Source organism: Sminthopsis crassicaudata, chromosome 5 (assembly GCF_048593235.1).
Source record: "Sminthopsis crassicaudata isolate SCR6 chromosome 5, ASM4859323v1, whole genome shotgun sequence".
Lineage (NCBI taxonomy): Eukaryota > Metazoa > Chordata > Mammalia > Dasyuromorphia > Dasyuridae > Sminthopsis > Sminthopsis crassicaudata.
Window position 1 is genome coordinate 261,501,472 of NC_133621.1, and position 17,944 is coordinate 261,519,415.

The following is a 17,944-nucleotide window of genomic DNA, read 5'->3' on the forward strand; positions in this document are numbered from 1 at the left end:
CCTTAAATGGAAGGGGCGTTGAAATAGCTCCGGGGCTCTCCTAGACTGACAGTTATTTCAGCCCCACGCAACACATACTACTAAACTGAAATGTGAATGAATTGAATCCTCTATCCCTGCCCATCCACCCACCCTCACCCACCCACGCACGCACCGGGATCGGGCTCCAGATTGACAACGTGGCCAGTCGCCGCTTTCCCTCGCTCCCCTCCCCGATCCTTCTGGAGAAGCACATTTAGAACTGACCCTCTTCCAACTTGGGTGCATCAAAAGGGTCCCGGCTAATGGGGGGAAGGAAACGGCTTTCCCGGAGCCGATGCAAAGGCTGGCTCTGGCGAATGAGGGACGAGAAGGCTCTCCCCTTTCTCCGCCCCAGCTCTCAGCAGCACACAGCACACCCTCCTCTCGATTCATAGGGGAAACTCAAAGCGAAGCCACTTTGTGGGCCCAGCCCAAGCCGTTAGTCCTCCCAGAAGATGCTACGGGGAATTTCCATGGGAGGCAGACACTCTCCTCATGACCCCTAGGTTTGTACACAGATACTCGTGGGAGCGAGCGTACACACACATACACACACACACACACACACACACACACGCAGAAAGGATCACGCGCCCTTCCCCGGGGAGTCATTTGGTGCTCCCCAAATCCTCGTCTCCCTTATCCAACCCCTCCTCCCTCCCTCGCCCTCTGCGAGCCCCTTGGGGCGCAGAGTCCGGGGAGCCAAGGCCCTACATCTCCCTACCATGCCACTGGGTCCGGGGCAGACTCCCAGGAGCGGCACGGGAGGCGGCGGCGGCAGTGGGAGCGGCACGGGTGGCGGCGGCGGCGGCGGCGGCAGGGGGAGCGGCAGCGGCAGCGGCAGCGGTGGGGGCAGCAGCAGCAGGGTCCCGCAGGCCGGCAGCGGCGGGGGGCGCCGGTGGAGGAGGCTGCGGCTGCGGCTCTCGGAAGGCCGGCGGCGGGGCTGACTGCTGTGGGCAGGCGGCCGTCTGGTGCGCGGTCTGCAGAGACTGAGTAGACGTGTAGAAATTGATTTGTGTGCTCGAGTGGGTCGGCGTGTGGGTGTAGGTGCAGGTGTAGGTGTGGGTGTGAGTGTAGGTGTGGGTGTGGGTGTAGGTGTACGCGTGTGTGTCGGTGAAGGCGAGGGAGCGCAGGATGAGCGAGTGTGTGTATGTGTGAGTGTGTGTGTATGTGTGTGACGGAGGCGCACATGGGCTCGGCCCTCCCATGAAGCGGCTGTTTAAAGGCTGCGAGAGGGAGGAGGAGGGGGACCGAGAGGGAGGAGGGAAAGGGGGAGGGGGCGACCAAGCTGGCGGGCGAGCCGAGGCGAGGCTGAGCCGAGGAGCCGCACCTCCGTCCGCCGCCCGCCGGGCTTGACGCAGAGACGTCCGCAGCGCCCACCCGCAGTATCCTCCCTGCGCCCTGGTTACAGGGCACGCAGAGCGGAGGGTGGACCGGGGATGCTGGAGCCGCGGACAGACGGCGGTAGCATCCTGCCCTGAACAACTCAACCTCTTCTTCACCCCTCTATCTCCCCACAAAAAAAAAAAAAAAAAAAAAAAAAAAAAAAAAAAAGATCCGGGGGATTCTCTCTCCCTAGGCCAATTGGAACAGTCAGGGGATGACCTCCACACCTTGTGAAATCGAAGACCAGTAAGAGATTCTTCGGGCCTTACTATATATATAAAGGATACTGAGCGAGGAAAACTCAAACAATCGTACACAAAAATGGATCAAGTGTCTATTGTGTTGTCTATAGCTTTGGCTGTACAAAGACAATCGATCCCTCCCCCTATGGTGGAGATGGCTTGTTCATATTAACCATCTTAGTATCACGGTGTCTGCTCTCTCCCCCAAACTTACATTTTGAAAAAAAAATTGCATTTATTCACTCTGTATTTCTGTTTATGTATCGTTTGCATTTGGATGTATTTGTTTCCCCGTTAGATTGTAAGATGCTGAAGAGTGGGAATTGTTTAATTTCTTTGTGACTTGTGTCACCAATGATTCAATAATTATGAATACTAAATAAGTGCTTAATATAAATGCATTCTGAGGTTTTTATAGAGGAATAGAGAAAATTATATATATGTATAGTATATATACACACATATAAATGATACATACAAGGAAGGGGGTGGGGCTATCAGCTAGAAAATCAATAAAAGCTTAATGGAGAAGGAATTTCAAAACAGTGAAACAAGAGACTCAAAGTAATAAAGATGAGTGCTTTTTAGACATGTAAGACATGTATTTATCAAGTACCTACTCTGTACTAGGCTCTCAGCTAGGACTGGGAACACAAGTATAAAAGAGCCCGCCTTTGTCAATGACAAGACGTTTACATTCTAAAGTAGAACCATACATGTACAATCATATTTTATACATATATACAGATACATATACATACACACATATGTGTGTGTGTAGAGAGACAGACAGACAGAAACACAGAGACAGAAAGCCAGAATAAGAGGAAAAAGAGAATACACACATCAACATGTGTATATGTTGAATTTGAAGTGTCTATAGAATATCCTGTTTCAAACATCCAGTAAGCAATTAAAAACGTGGGACTGGAGGTCAGGAGAGTGTCTGGGGCTGGATGTATACTTTTATGAGTCATCTACATAGAGATAAACTCAGGGGAATGCATAAGGTGGCAGAGAATGTAAAAAAAGAAAAGCAGATCCAGGACAAAACCACTGGTGACCCAAGATGGAAAAGGAGTAGTCTGACAGCTAAAGGGGCATTCCCAGAGAGGTCATAGTCACAACCCAGAGTGGAGAGCAGGAGAGCATCTCCAAGAAGAGATAATGAGTGAGCCATAATGTGAAATGTTAGAAGGAAGAGGATTGATAAGAAGTTTTCAGATTTTTCAATTGAGGGATTATCTTTAAATTGGGAGAGAGCAGCTTCAACTGAGTATAATAACTGAAGCCTGATTTGAAAGGCCTGAGATACAGTGGAAGCAATGATTGTGGACAGCTTTTTTCATAAAACAGAAGATATATGTATGTGTATATGTATATACACATACATATATATATACAATATATATGCATACATATACATGTATTTGTTTGTGTGTGTATATATATATATATATATATATATATATATATATATATATATATATGTGCCAAAATTACTTGAGAAGATAGCAGGATCTAGTGAAGGGTTTTCAGAAGAGAATGTTTGTAGATAGCATAGAAGGCACAAGTTAGATAGCCACTGAAGTTTAAAGACAGAGAAACAGTCAGTCAACAAGCATTTAATAAGCACATACTATGTGCTAGGCATTGTAATTAGGGTTACAAAGAAAAAAAAAAACAACAACAACAACCAAAAAATCCAGTTCCTGCTCTCAAGAAGCTCAGTCTAATAAAGATGACAACATGAAAAAAATATGTACAAACAATATATGTTGCATATGTAGTTTGTACATATTTGTTCTATTATGAATATTCATAATAGAACAACACAAATATGCAATATACATCAAATAATATATAAGCAATAAATCAGAATCTCAAAAAAAAAGGCACACAAAAATGAAGGGGAATTGGGGAGGGCTTCTTATAGAAGGGTATACTTTAGCTGAAATTTGAAGGAAGCTAGAGAAGCTAGAAGATGGGAAAGATAGAAAGGAGCCAGGTTATGTAAGTTTTTTTTTAATAGTTTTTATTCACCAGATGTATGCATGAGTAATTTTACAACTTTGACAATTGCCAAACCCCTTGTTCTATTTTTTCCCCTCCTTCCCCCCACCCCAGATGGCAGGTTGACCAATTACATATTACATGTGTTAAAGTATAAATTAAATACAATATATGTATATATGTCCAAATAATTATTTTGCTGTATGCAAAAAGAATCGGACTTTGAAATAGTGTACAATTAGCCTGTGAAGGAAATCCAAAATGCAGGCCGACAAAAATAGAGGGATTGGGAATTCTATGTAGTGGTTCATAGTCATCTCCCAGAGTTCTTTCCCTGGGTGTAGCTGGTTCAGTTCATTACTGCTCTATTGGAACTGATTTGGTTCATCTCATTGTTGAAAATGGCCCCATCCATCAGAATTGATCATATAGTATTGTTTGTTGAAGGGTTATGTAAGTTTTTAAAGAAAATAAGTGGATTTGAGTAGGAGGTGATCCTGAATATAATAAGCGACCACTAGAGTTTATTGAATAAAAGAGTGATTATGGTCACTATTTAAGGAAGATCAATTTGACAGCTGAGTAGAGGATGGATTGGATTGGGAAAATATTTGAGGCTAGTTGAGACCAATTAGAAGGTTCTTCCAATAGTTTAGGGACTAAATGAGCTGGTGTGGTGGTTATGTCAGAGGGAATGTTATAAAGGTTGGAAGGAAGGAAGGAGAGGATGGAAGGATAGATTTAACAACTGTTTGGGAAGAGTGAGAGTGAGAAGTCAAGTGACCTGGGTAATTGGGAGGATACTGGTATCTTCAATGGTGAGAGAAATTACTTTGCTACTAATAACAAAGTATCAAATTATGGTTGTGGGGTTTTTCCTCTCTATTTTTTCATTCAGAGTTGAGTCCTTGCAGTCTCAGACTGAGCTGATGAGGATTAGCCCAAAACACAGAGAACATTCTCCTCAATTTTGGAAAAGTTTCAGTCTCTATTCAACTAAAAGAGTTTACTTTATTCTCTATTCAACTAAAAGAGTTAATTATACTAAAAGTGTAATTAGAATCTAATTTAGGTGAATTCCAGCCCTAAAGTATTAAGATTATGCCTACTTCCCCTACTATAGTTTAACTTAAATTGTCTGAGTAAAGATCATTTCTCCCAAAGCTGGAGGCTGCTGAAAGTCTACCCTCTCAAAGATTGCTCACCAATCAGGCTTTATCTCCACCTCTCAGGGCACCTACTTTTCCAAAAATATTTATTTAAGCATTTGATGAGGTCACCTTTTTTTGTCTTTGTTAACTGAGAAAAATCATTTACCACTTATGTATTGATTACTTAACAAAATAATTACTTCCCCAATTGATGAATGATCAAACAATATAGACAGTTTTTAGATGATGAAATTAAAGTCATCTATAGTCATATGAAAAAAAAATGCCCTAAATCACTATTGATTAGAGAAATACAAATTAAAACAACTCTGAGGTACCACAAACCAACTCACACCTCTCAGATTGACTAAGATGGCAGGAAAAGATAATTATAATGGATGGGATGTGGAAAAACTGGGACACTAATGTATTGTTGGTGGAGTTCTAAAATGATCCAATCATTCTAGAGAGCAATATGGAACTATGCCCAAAGAGCTATCAAACTGTCCATATCCTTTGATCCAGCAGTGCATCTACTAGGCTTTTAACCCAAGGAAATCATAAAAGAAGAGAAAGGATCCACATGTGCAAAAATGTCTGTAGCAACTTTTTTTGTGATAGCAAAGAACTGGAAAATGAATAGATGCTCATCAATTGGCAAATGGCTGGATAAGTTGTGGTATGTGAAAATAATGGATTATTATTGTTCTGTAAAAAAAATGATGAACTGAATTTAGAAAGGTCTGGAAAGATTTACATGTTTCACTGAATGAAACAAGAACCAAGAATACCTTGTGCACAATAATAGTAAAAATGTGCAATTACTAACTATGAAAGATGTGGTTCTTCTCAATGGTTCAGTTATCCAAAGCAATCCCAATAGACTTTGGACAGAAAATGCCATCAGCTTCCAGAAAAAGATCTAAGGAGACTGAATGTAAATCAACACATGCTATGTTCACTTCCTTTTTTCTGTTTTTTTTTTTTTTCTCTTCCATAGTTTTTTTTTTTTTCCCTTTTGCTCTGATTTTTCTTTTCCAACATGATTCAAAAGCAATGTGTATTAAAAATAAATGGATAAAAATGATTCCTAATTACCTAGAAAATCTGTCTCTCAGGGTTTTCATTCATCTCAACAGTAATAGTAAAGTTTGGAAAAGAACAGTAAAGAAAGTAAAGATAAATCAGTTTTTGATGTGTTAAGTTTAAGAAGTCTACAGAACATTCAGTTTGTGATAATTAATAAGCAATTGGAGATGCAAGACTAGTGGTCAGGAGAGAGATTAGGGCTAGATAAGCAGATCTGATAATCATCTTCACAGAAAGGATAATTAACATTGATGAAATCACTAAGCAAAATAAAATTTAGAGAGAAGAATGAAAGGGACAACAACAAAAAAAAAAAACTTTGGGGGATCCTTAGTTGTATACTAGAACAAGTTTAATTGGACTTCTAAGAATAGTGTGAGCAAATTCTGGGAATTGGAACTTGATTTATTGTTTTGGTTATTACCTATACTTAAAATGAAGAAAAAGCCAAATAGTATAGGTTAACTTTAAAATTATTGTTTTGATTACTTTTTTTCCCAGAATGCTTGTTGGTATTTTTTCTCCCTCAAAATCTGAATCCCTTGGGGACACCACCATTAGAAGGCAATCTAGATGAAGATCTAACAAAGAAGACAGAGCAGTCCAACCAGCTGGAGGAGAGCTAATAGAGTCATTCCTTCCATATCCTGACTTTCTCAGCTTTTGTATGTCTCAGGTTGGCACAAGAATTAAATGGAATGTTTTGAGTGTTTTTGTGAAAGCCCAGAGGACACTTGAAGACTGTCAGATGACACAGAACCTATGACCAAATAGTTAACCCAATTTTACAATAAGGTATTATAAACACCGCATAAAAACAAAAAAAAAAAAAAATCACATTTCTCCAGTAAGAAGACAAGGCCAACAAATTTTATGGGGACATAGAGGTACTAAACTACTAATCCCCACAATGTGGAAAGGATAATTGTAGAGAAATAACGACTGAAAGGCTGTAGATGTTCTTGGAAAATACAGAGAGGTGCCTCAGGGATGCAATTACCCTTTCATTCATCATGAATATCCCACTCATAGCCACCCCCCTTCACTCTTCTCTATGCAAGAGTTTGTTTCTCTAGATTCCTTTCCACATGCTTAATAGAAATAAAAGTGTGATAACCTGGGTGCTTTTTATGGTTCTTGGGTTATGGGGAATTTAGCAAATCAGTTCTTCTCAGTTGAGGACAGTCATGAGATTTGAGGTCAGGGCATGGTTTTGCCATTTGCTTGCTTATGAGATCATCTGTAAGCTCTCAAGGGCTTGAATATCCTCATTTATAAAATCTAGGGGGTGTATTAGATGATCTCAAAAATCATAAGTCCTTTTTCTATGATCCTATTTTAACAGGCATTTGAACCAGGCATAGGATAATGTAAATTCCAGAATTCCTTATTCCAAGAAGGAAGATCTCCCTACTGTGAAGAAAAAATAAAGATATGTTCATACTTGAAAAACTATGGAGATTTACTAGAAAAATACCTTACAATGCACAAAGGATAAGCCTCCCTTTGAAAATGGTGTAAGCTCCCTCTAAACTTTATGAAGACTTAAATCTTGATATTTTGGAATTCTTTCAAAACTTGTAACCCAAGGGGTCAAAGGAGAAAAAAAAATAAAACTAATACTTTTAGGTGCAGAAGGCTCATTGTTCATTTTGGGGGTTTTGGGGGTTTATTTTGTTTTTTCCTTTCTACTCCCTAATATTTAACCAGTCATTAAAAATTGCTTTCTTGGTACTTTTTGACTTTTTCAAGATTTCGTCCAATTTTGACACTTTCTAGCCAATAACATAAGCATAACATGGTAGGGATGATGGATTTAAAGCTTTCATGCATTGAAAAATCGCTGGAAAAGAAATCATAAGACCCGATTTTCAGGTCAAGACATTGTTACTAATCCCTAGATTTCAAAGCTGCCTAATGTTCTGAATTCAGCTTCTCCTCCCATACTACCCTAAAAAGGTAGGAGGCTTGACCTCCTGGAATTGATCCCAATTGCCCCAAGTAAGTTTTAGAATAAATTTTTTTGACAGCTATGACTTATAGGCTCAGAAAAAAATAAGAATTAGCATCTTACATAGCCCAAATCTAGTTCTAGAGCTTATTTCTTCAGAGACATTGGAATCTAGTCTCAAAGTTAAACCCAGATAAGATACAAAGGGCTGTAATAGTGGTCCAGGAGACCAAGGTGACTCAAACATGAGATTTTTCACAACTGCCAGAGCCCTCCTCCCATCCCTTCCCCTGTCACTTTGTATCTACTTTGTATATACCTACATAAGTATTTATTATTTCCTCTCTACCTATATGGTCTATATAGACTATAATGTTTCCTAAGGCAAGGATGAATTTTCACTTTTCCATCTGTATGCCCAACACTTAGTAATAGAAGATACTTTATAAGTGCTAATTGATTAAAATGAATGCTTGTTGAGTGATTCATTTAAACATCCAACTTGTAAATCAATCAATTAAGTTAAGTTGTTAAGTTCCTGTTTATAAATATAGGACATTGTACCTAAATTCTGAGGATATTAATGCAAAAGTGCAATAAATCGCTGCCTTTGAAGAACTCCTAATGAGGTGGGGAAGTGAAGAAAGGGAGGCAGATAGAATATGTATGTGCATTATCAGATACAAAATAGATATGAGAAATATTAGGAAGCAGGGAGGGACACTAGCAAGAAAGGTTTTATCCTTGAACTGAACCATGAAAGAATCTGGAGATTCAAAGAGAAAGTGGGGAGAAAGATGTAATGGTGTGTTTTAGGAAGAGTAAGAAGGCCAATTGAAAAGATTTCTATTCAACTAGGAGAGTCAGGGAAACCTGGGTTAAAATTGCAGCGTTCTTGGTCAAAAATGTGACCATCTCTGAGACTCAGTTTTCACATCCATAAAATGGACATAAGAATTCTTCATTAACCTTCACAAAGTTGTCTTTAAAATATTGTAAGTTTTCTTTAGTTCTATAAATTTAAGTTGTTATTTATCTTGGAATAGAAAATCCAGTCTGTAAGAAGAGCAGAGGAAATGACCTTACTTCACCTACTTACTACTTTTCCCCCAACTTGTTCACTAATGCTTAAAATTCCATAGGAGGCAGCATGGTATAATTATAGTTGTAATGAATTTAGAGCCAAAACTCCTGAAATGTTGGTGCTGCTACTTATCAATTTGATCTTGGTAAGTTATTTAACTTCTCTAGACTTCAGTTTATTAATTTGTAAATGTGGGGGCAGACTCTAACAACCTTTCTAGTTTTGTGATTTTATTTTTCCCCCTGAGGCTGGGGTTAAGTGACTTGCTTAGGGTCACACAGCTAGGAAGTGTTAAGTGTCTGAGACCAAATTTGAACTCGGGGACGCCTTAATTCAAGGCTGGTGCTCTATCCACTGCGCCACCTAACTGCCCCATTTTGTGATCTTTTCCTAATTCTTGCACATACTAGGTGCTCAATCAGTATTTGTTGAACAAATACTTTTGATTTGGCCAGTTATGAATGTCTGGCATATGTCTTATTCTTCCTTCTAGATGAACATGTTATATTCTCAAGAGGAATAATAGAACCTTCAAAAAGATGGAGTGAAATAATTTTTCAGTTTATGATAACTTTGAATGACTTCAGGAAAGATTTCACAGGTAAAAAGGGAAATGTCAGACAGTGTCTGAGCAAGCCAGTTGGGGATACAGCAGCCCCAACCCCTGGATCCTAGCTCAACAGGACAGTGCACAGTAAGACAGTGGTGAAGGCAAATTTCCAGCTCCAGAAACCAGGTGACAACCCAGCAAAGTTTTCTCAGTACAAATAGCTTGGGACAGTACCCATTTAATCATATGATTCCATTAGCCATAATGCCTCTGTTTTGCATATTTTTATAGATTGGAATCTAACCACTTGAAAAATGGGAAATGTTTGGGATTTTCCATCAATATGTATGATCGATTTTACATTTTATCTACCTAAAACCCCTTACATATTGTGTGTAGACATATTCACCAAATTAATAAAAACTTTTGGGACTATTTTAGTCATTGTGATTTGGTTAGCTTCTACTACATTGAATTAGGAAAAAAAATACTATTTGTTTTAAGGAAGCCTTTGCTATTGTATTTGAGGGGCAAAGCTAACAAGTAATGATAAAAATGTGTATTTATACTTGAGAATGAATGATAAAGTCATTGATTAAAATAAAAAACTCAGTGCAAAGCAAAAGCTTAGGATGGAAGATAATAAATTTGTCAATATGACATGTTGATAAAGATACCCACTAGGCAGCTGAAGATTTAAATCTGAATTTCAAAAAAAAATTAGGAAGACAATAAGGAATCAGTAATGGAAATAGAAAAATGGTACCAAAGTAGGAAAAGGAACAGAAGAAAATGATGTCTGATGTCAAGAAAATATATGTATACAGGTTAATTAAATAACAATTAACTAATCAAATCAATTAACAAGCATTAATTAAGTGCAAACCATGTGCTAGGTATTTCATTAAGAAGCTGGGACAAAGATAAAAAGGGGAAAAACCCCACTTTCTAGAGGGGAAGCAACACAATATATCAGAGTGTTTCTTGAAAACCCCACTGTTATTATGAAAAGGGGGCCACATAGATGTTTAACTAAAATGAAGTCACTCCAAAATTGTTCCTTTATTATTCAACCAAGATACCAACACCTAATAATCTAAACCCTTTTTGTTGTGTCCTTGAATTTATATAACATAAATAAACATGGACAAAATAAAAGGGTTGAGGAAGTTTAGAGGGGAAAAGGAATTAGCAACTGGAAATGGGGTAGAGAGGGTTGTTAGAAAGGATCTCACATAGAAGATGATGCTTCAACAGAGTAGTATTTAAAAAGACTTTATTGATTTTTGTCTCTAAAAATATCGATTTCTCCTAATATCCTTCTCTCTCCCCTTTCCCAAAAATCATTTATTATAACAAAGAGTTTTTGTTTTTGTTTTTTAGAGAAAGAAGATTTTTCTTTTTCTTAAAAGGGTAATTTAGGGGTTGATTGATTCTCAAGGGTATGAAATCTTAACCCATTTTATTTATAGATGAGGACGTTTAGGCAGGAATGGTTTATGACTTGTCTGGGATCACACAGATTCAAGATTTCAGTTTAGGCCTCCAAGTCCCCCTGACTTTTATGGTGGAAGAGAGTAGTTGATTATATTGTAAAGTTTTAATGAGTTGAAAAAGTCCCTATCAGGTAGCTTCATTCTTTGAAGGCTTTATTGTAAGTGGTCAAAAAAGAGGAAGATGGGGAAGGAGAGAGGGAATTGCTAAGTATGGATTAGAAGGATTAACTAGTAGCAGTGAGAGTCCAGATGGTTTTAAAAAGCACTGTTTTACCAACCCATGAGGTAGGTAGCTAGTGGAACTATTACCCTCTTCACACCTAGTAGGGACCCTAATTTAAACTGATTGCTTGGACTACTTGGGCGGGAAAGTCACAGAGAGCTAGAGTATATAAATAATAATAATCCAAGAGTACAAGAGGGAATTTGCTCCTATCTCCATTATTTGGGACTTATAACTATGTGAATATGGACAAACTTCTCTGATTCTTAGTTGCCTTATCTATGAAATGAAGGGGTTGAACTAGCTGGCTCTGAGGTTGTCTAGGTCAGAGCTTCTTAAACTATTTTTTTTTTCACTCTAGATCCCTTTTTGACTGAGAAATTTTCTGCCACCTCATCTCGAACCTGAGCTGAGGTATTTCTGGAAGCTCAGTGCAAAGGGCACATATGTGTCCAGAACCAAGGCTGCAGTGAAATCACATGATGCAACACTACAGAAAAGCATCTTGGATTCATTACACATTTGATTTTGAATTAAAATTAAAAAAACGTTCACTGTTGCCAAATTTTTCATGACCCCATATTGGGGTTGCATATGGGTTGCAACCCACAGTTTAACCCAAGTTCGTGAACTTGGAATCAATTCACATTACCCCAATTGCTTCACCAAAAAGAAAAAAAAAATAAAATTTCTGCTTCAACTTTATTATTGTCATTTACTTGAAAAGAACAGATCATATAACTAGACCGAACCTGCAAAATTAAACTGAGAAATTAATAATAGACTTATTATTATCTAGTTAGTACCTGTTCTGTCTTTGCAAATTCCAGCTTGAGGTATTAACTATAGCTTCAGTGTTTACTGGCTACTTTCCTGTTTTACCTGATTCAAACCTTTCCCTTCTGCCATCTGTTCCTTGGTGGATGTATCATCATCTTTATTTACTCTTTGAAATGCCGAAAATGATGTCCAGAGTTCAGAGTTTATTTCAGTAGTACCTATGCTCTGAAAAAAAAACTAGTATTTTTTTCCATCTCATATGTTTGCATTATTATGTGGCAGCAGTACCTATCAACAAATCTTTGATAATTTTTATCAAGGTGTTAACCCCTTTATCTCAAACTCCACCAACAGAGCATTAGTGTCCTAATTTTTCACAATCCCTTTTAGCATTTATCATTTATCTTTTCTGTCATGTTGACCAGTTTAATAGTTATGAGGGAGTGTATCAGAGTGGTTTTAATTTGCCATTTTTCTAATATTACTATTGATATCTTTGATATCTTCTTCTGAAAATTGCCCATGTTATTTGACCCATTATTAACTTGAAAATGGATTTTATTTTATATTTGGTCACAATTCTCTATGTATTTGAAAAAGGAGGCCTTTGTCTTTTAATATATTTTGTTAAATATTTCTCAATTATATTTTAATCTGATTCAGTCATTCTCGGGATGGTTGCTGAAGTATTTGATACTTTGGCCTAGGATACTGAGATATGAAGGGACTCACCCAGGGTCACACAATAGAGGCAGGATTTAAACCTGAGTATTCCTAAGGTTAGTCAGTTGATTAGCATTTATTATATGCTATGTGCTAGGCAGTATACTAAGCACTCCAAAAGCTCCCAATCTAATGAGACAGTCCATCTCTTAAATGAGATAATATTTGTAAAAGTCCTTAGCACAGTATCATACACAGCAGATGCTATATAAATGCCTATTCTCCTCCCTCTTCCCTTATTTTTTTCAACTGTGTCAAAATGACTCTCAAATATGAGCAAAACAAACCATGTTCAGATGTGTCCAAATAATCTCTAGGTGAGATTTGACCTAAAAAGAGAATTGTAATTATTGAGAAGCTCTTAGCAAACCTAGTCATTGAGTTTAAATTCTGGATCACAGGTCACAAAAAATAATAAAACTGCTTAAATGTTACAAGATGTAAAATGGAGAATTTTTATATTAAATTTTAAAGTTTTGCAAAAGATGGCAGAAAAAAGCCAGAAGGTTACCTGAGCTCTCTCTAGTTTCCCTCAGAAATCACATTAATTCAAGCCTCTCAACAGATTCTGAAGCAATAGAACCTGCAAAAAGAGGGAATGAAACAATTTTCCATTTTAAGATAACTTAGAAGAAGACTTCAGGAAAGAGCTGTCTTACTTAAGTAAAAGCAGAACACGGTGTTCAGGCAACTAGATGGGAAGGCAACAGCACAAGTCAACAAGTGAGGCATTCTGGCTCAATGGGACAGTAACACAACATGCCAGTGGTGGAGCCTGTAGCCCCCCCCAAAAAAAACAACAGGCACGCCCAGGTTGATCTATCCCTACACAGTGAGCAAGTTACCAAAGACCTGAGGTCCCACGCACTTAAAGCTAGTGACCTTGTCTCTGTCCCCCCAGACATACCATAGAAAGTTGCTATGATGACATAGAATGTCACAACATCAAGTCAAGAAAATTGGACAAAATGCCTATATGCAAAAACTCAAGGGAGCTATATGAATTGGTCTCAAGCCCAGAAGCTTTCTTGGAAGAGCTCATAAAGGGTTTTAAAAGTCAAACAAGAAAGGTAGAAGAAAAATTGGAAAAAGAAATGAGTGGTATACAAGAAAGTTAACAGGTTGGGGGAAAAAAAAGGAAAAAAAATTAGCTGAAAAATTAATTCCTTAAAAAACAAGGAATTTTATTAGCCAATGGACAAAAAAAAATTACAGAAGAAATTTTTGTAGAAGACACAACTCTTTAAAAAAAAGAGAATTAGCCAAATGAAAAGAGTAAAAAAAAAAGTTCACTTAAGAAAATCATGCCTTTTTAAAATTATAATTGAACAAATGGAAACTAATAATGTTACGAGACATCAAGAATCATTTAAACAAAATTTTAAAAATGAAAAAATAGAAGGAAATACAAAGCACATCATTAGAAAAACAACCAACCCTGGAAAATAGATTTAAGAGAGTTAATTTAGGAAGTATTGGGCTACTTGAAAGCCATGATCAAAATAAGAGCTTGGACAGCATTTTTCAATAAATTATCAAGGAAAACTGCCCTGATGTACAAGAATCAAAAGGTAAAATAATTGTTGAAAGAATCCTTTGATCACCTTCTTAAAGAAGATCCCAAAAACAAATGTTGTAATCAAATTCCAGGATTATATGTTTAGGAGAAAATTCTGCAAGTAGTCAGAAAGAAACAATTAAAATGTAGAGGAGCCATAGTCAAGATTACCCAGAACTCAGAAGTTTTTAAATGAAAGGATTGGGCCTGGATTATCATATTCTTGAAGGCAAAGGAGCTTGGACTATAATCCAGAATGAACTACCCAGCAAAATTGAGTATATTCAGTAATTTCTATTGAAAATACCAGAACTAAAGAAAATTTGATCTTCAAATATAAAATTCAAAAAAAGCATAAAAAGGTAAACAGAAAAGGAAAACAAAAACATGTTATTCTAAAACTAAACTGTTTCTTACATGGGAAGAACTATTAAGACTCTTGAGCCATTCTTGAGAACTGTATCTCTATATAGGACAGTTTGAAGGTATATACATAGAAGAGGTAGGAATAAACAGACTTTGATGTGATGATATTAAAAAAGAAGAAATTAAGGGCTGTAAAAAAGTATTTTACTGGGAGAAAAGGAAAGGACAGGTAAAATAGAAATTAAATTTCATCACATGAAGAGGCACAATACATCTATTACAAGTAGATGGAAAGAAGAAAGGGGATGAGCCTTGTTTAAAATCACAAGTAAGGATAAGCACTCATTATTTGACAAAAACTACTGGAAAAACTGAAAAATAATATGGTAGAAACTAGACATTGACGAACATCTAAAACCTCATACCAAAATAAGATCAAAATGAGTACAGGAGATACCATAAGCAAATTAGGAAAGCAAGGAATAATTTGTGTGTTGTCAGATCTATGGAATTTTTTTTTGCCAAACAGGAGATAAAAAAAACATTGTGAAATCCAAAATGGATAATTTTGATTATATTAAATTACACTTTTACACAAAGCAAGCCAATGCAAGCAATAGAAGGGAAACAGCTGGGAAACAATTTTTACAGCCAATGTTTCTGATAAAAGTTTTCTGATAAAATATATATAAAACTAAGTCAGATTTATAGGAATACAAGTTTTTTCCCAATTGATACATGGTCAAAAGATCTGAACAGGCAATTTTCAGATAAGGAAACCAAAGCTATCCAAAATCATGTGAAAAAATGCTCTAAGTCACTATTGATTAGAGAAATGCAATGCAAAACAATTCTGAAGTAATACACCTATCAGATTGGTTAACATGACAGAAAAGGAAAATGATTGGAAATAATGTGGGAAATAATGTGGGAAAATTGGTAACATTAACACATTGCTGGTAGAATTTTGAACTGACCCAACCATTTTGGAGAGCAATTTGGAACTATAACCAAAGGACTACAAAAGTGTTCTCACCTTTTGATTCAGCATTATTTATATGGGGTCTCTATCCCAGTGAGCTTATAAAAAAGGGAAAAGACCCACATGTACAAAAATATTTATAGCAGCTCTCTTTGTGGTAGAAAAGAATTGAAAATTGAGGGGATTATCCATAAATTGGACAATGGCTGAACAAATTGTGGTATATGAATTGTAATGGGACACTATTGTTCTATAAGAAAAGATAAGCAGACAAATGTCAGAAAAACCAGAAAATATAAACAGAAAGATTTCAGAAAAACCTGTAAAAATTTATATGGACTGAAGCTGAGTGAAGTGAGTAGAAACAGGTGGTAACAGCAACATTGTGTGATTATCAACTTTGTTAGACTTAGCTTTTCATCAATATCATGCTCTAAGACAATTCCAAAAGACTCATCATGGAAAATGCTATCCACATCCAGAGAAAGAACTATGGAGTCTGAATTCAGAACAAAGGATACTATTTTTTCATTTTTGGTATTCATGTTTTTTTTCTTATAGTTTCCCCTTTTGTTCTGATTCTTTTTTCACAACATGACTAATGTAAAACTATGTGTAATACAATCATACAATATGTACAACATGATTGCTTGGGGAGTGGGGCAGGAAAGGAGAGAGAAAAAGTGGAAATCAAACTCTTATAAAAGTAAATGTGGGGGGGGGGGAAGTTTTTATATACAACCAATGCCATGAAGATTAGAAAAAAGAAAAGCAGAAAGCTAGGATTTTGTTTCTTTTATTAAAAGTATCTCTAATAAAGGTTTCACTTCTCAAATATAAGAGAATTGAGTCAAATGTATAAGAATACAAGTCATTCTGCAATTTATAAATGGTCAAAGAATAATAATAGGCAATTTTCAAATTATCTATAGTCATATAAAAATGCTCTAAGTCACTATTGACTAGAGAAATGCAAAGTAATTCACCTCTGAAGTTGCACCTCACATCTATGAGATTGGCTAATATTATAGAAAAGAAAAATGACAAATGTTGGAAGTGATGAACTGATCCAACTATTCTGGAGAGCAATTTGGAACTATGACCAGAGGGCTGTAAAGCCATATGTTCCCTTTGACCCAGCAATACTACTACTAACTAGGTCTTTATCCCAAAGATAATTTTTTAAAAGTGTAGTTTCTCTATGTACAAAAATATTTATAGCAATTTTTTGATGGCAAATAAATATAAATTGAAGGGATAATCATCAATTGGGGAATGGCTGAACAAGTGGTATATGATTTTGATAAGATACTATTGTGATATAAGAAATGATGACCACGATGTTTTCAGAAAAACTTGGAAAGATTTACATGGACTGATAGAATATGAAGTAAGCAAAACCAGAATATTACATATAGTAACAGCAGTATCGTACAATGATCAATGCATAATGATATTGAGAATGACGATCAAGCTATTTTCAGTAATCCAATGATTCAAGACAATCCCAAACAATTTGTAATGAAAAATTAATGAAAAAATCCACACCTCCAGAGGATGAACTGATGGACACTAAACTGATGGACTAGTGCATTTAGTAATGCAGATTAAAATCATACTTTTTTACTATTTTGCTTTTCTTGCATTTTTTGGCCTGTATTTACTTTTGCAACATGCTAACATGAAAATCTGTTTTTATGACTTCACACATATAATTGATATCAAATTGCTTACTGTTTCAAAGGGGGGAAGGGGAAAAGGAATATGAAAGTCAAAAATTTTTAAATGAATGTTAAAATTTGTTTTTATATGTAAATTCAGAAAAAATAAAATATCATTCAAAACAATTCATACCCAAAGGATGCTTGAAGATTTAATTTTTTAAATTTTTGATATTTTCCAAATGTTTATTATTTATTTTTTTAAAGCCTTTTTATTTTCAAAATGTATACAAAGATAATTTTTCAACATTGACCCTTATATAGCTTTGTGTATCAGATTTTCGCCTCCTTGTCCCTACCCTCTCCCTTAGATGCCAAGCAGTCTGATATATATTATACATGTTAAAATATATGTTAAATCTAATATGTGTAAACATATTTCTACAATTCTCTTGTTGCACAAGAAAAATCAGATCAAAAAGAAAAAATGAGTAAGAAAACAAAATGCAAGCGAACAACAGGAAAAAAAGTGAGAATGTTATGTTGTGATCCACATTCAGTTCCTATAGTTCTCTCTCTGGGTGTATATGGCTCTCTTCATCACAAGATCATTGGAATTGGCATCAATCATCTCATTGTTGGAAAAAGTTTCATTCATCAGAATTGAT

The 17,944-nt window shown here is 36.4% G+C and overlaps 1 protein-coding gene across 4 annotated transcripts in view; it reads right to left on the reverse strand.

Moving 5' to 3' along the window:
- Window positions 1-17,944, reverse strand: part of SLC6A15 (solute carrier family 6 member 15) — a 137,801-nt gene that overhangs the window by 79,688 nt on the left and 40,169 nt on the right. The window contains exon 1 of one of the 4 annotated variants that reach the window (XM_074270885.1): window positions 155-638. The exons of the other annotated variants lie outside the window; for them this stretch is intronic. The gene's annotated coding sequence lies outside the window, so the exon portion shown is untranslated. Of the gene's footprint in view, window positions 1-154; window positions 639-17,944 lie in introns of those variants that run through there. 4 annotated transcript variants of the gene reach the window in all.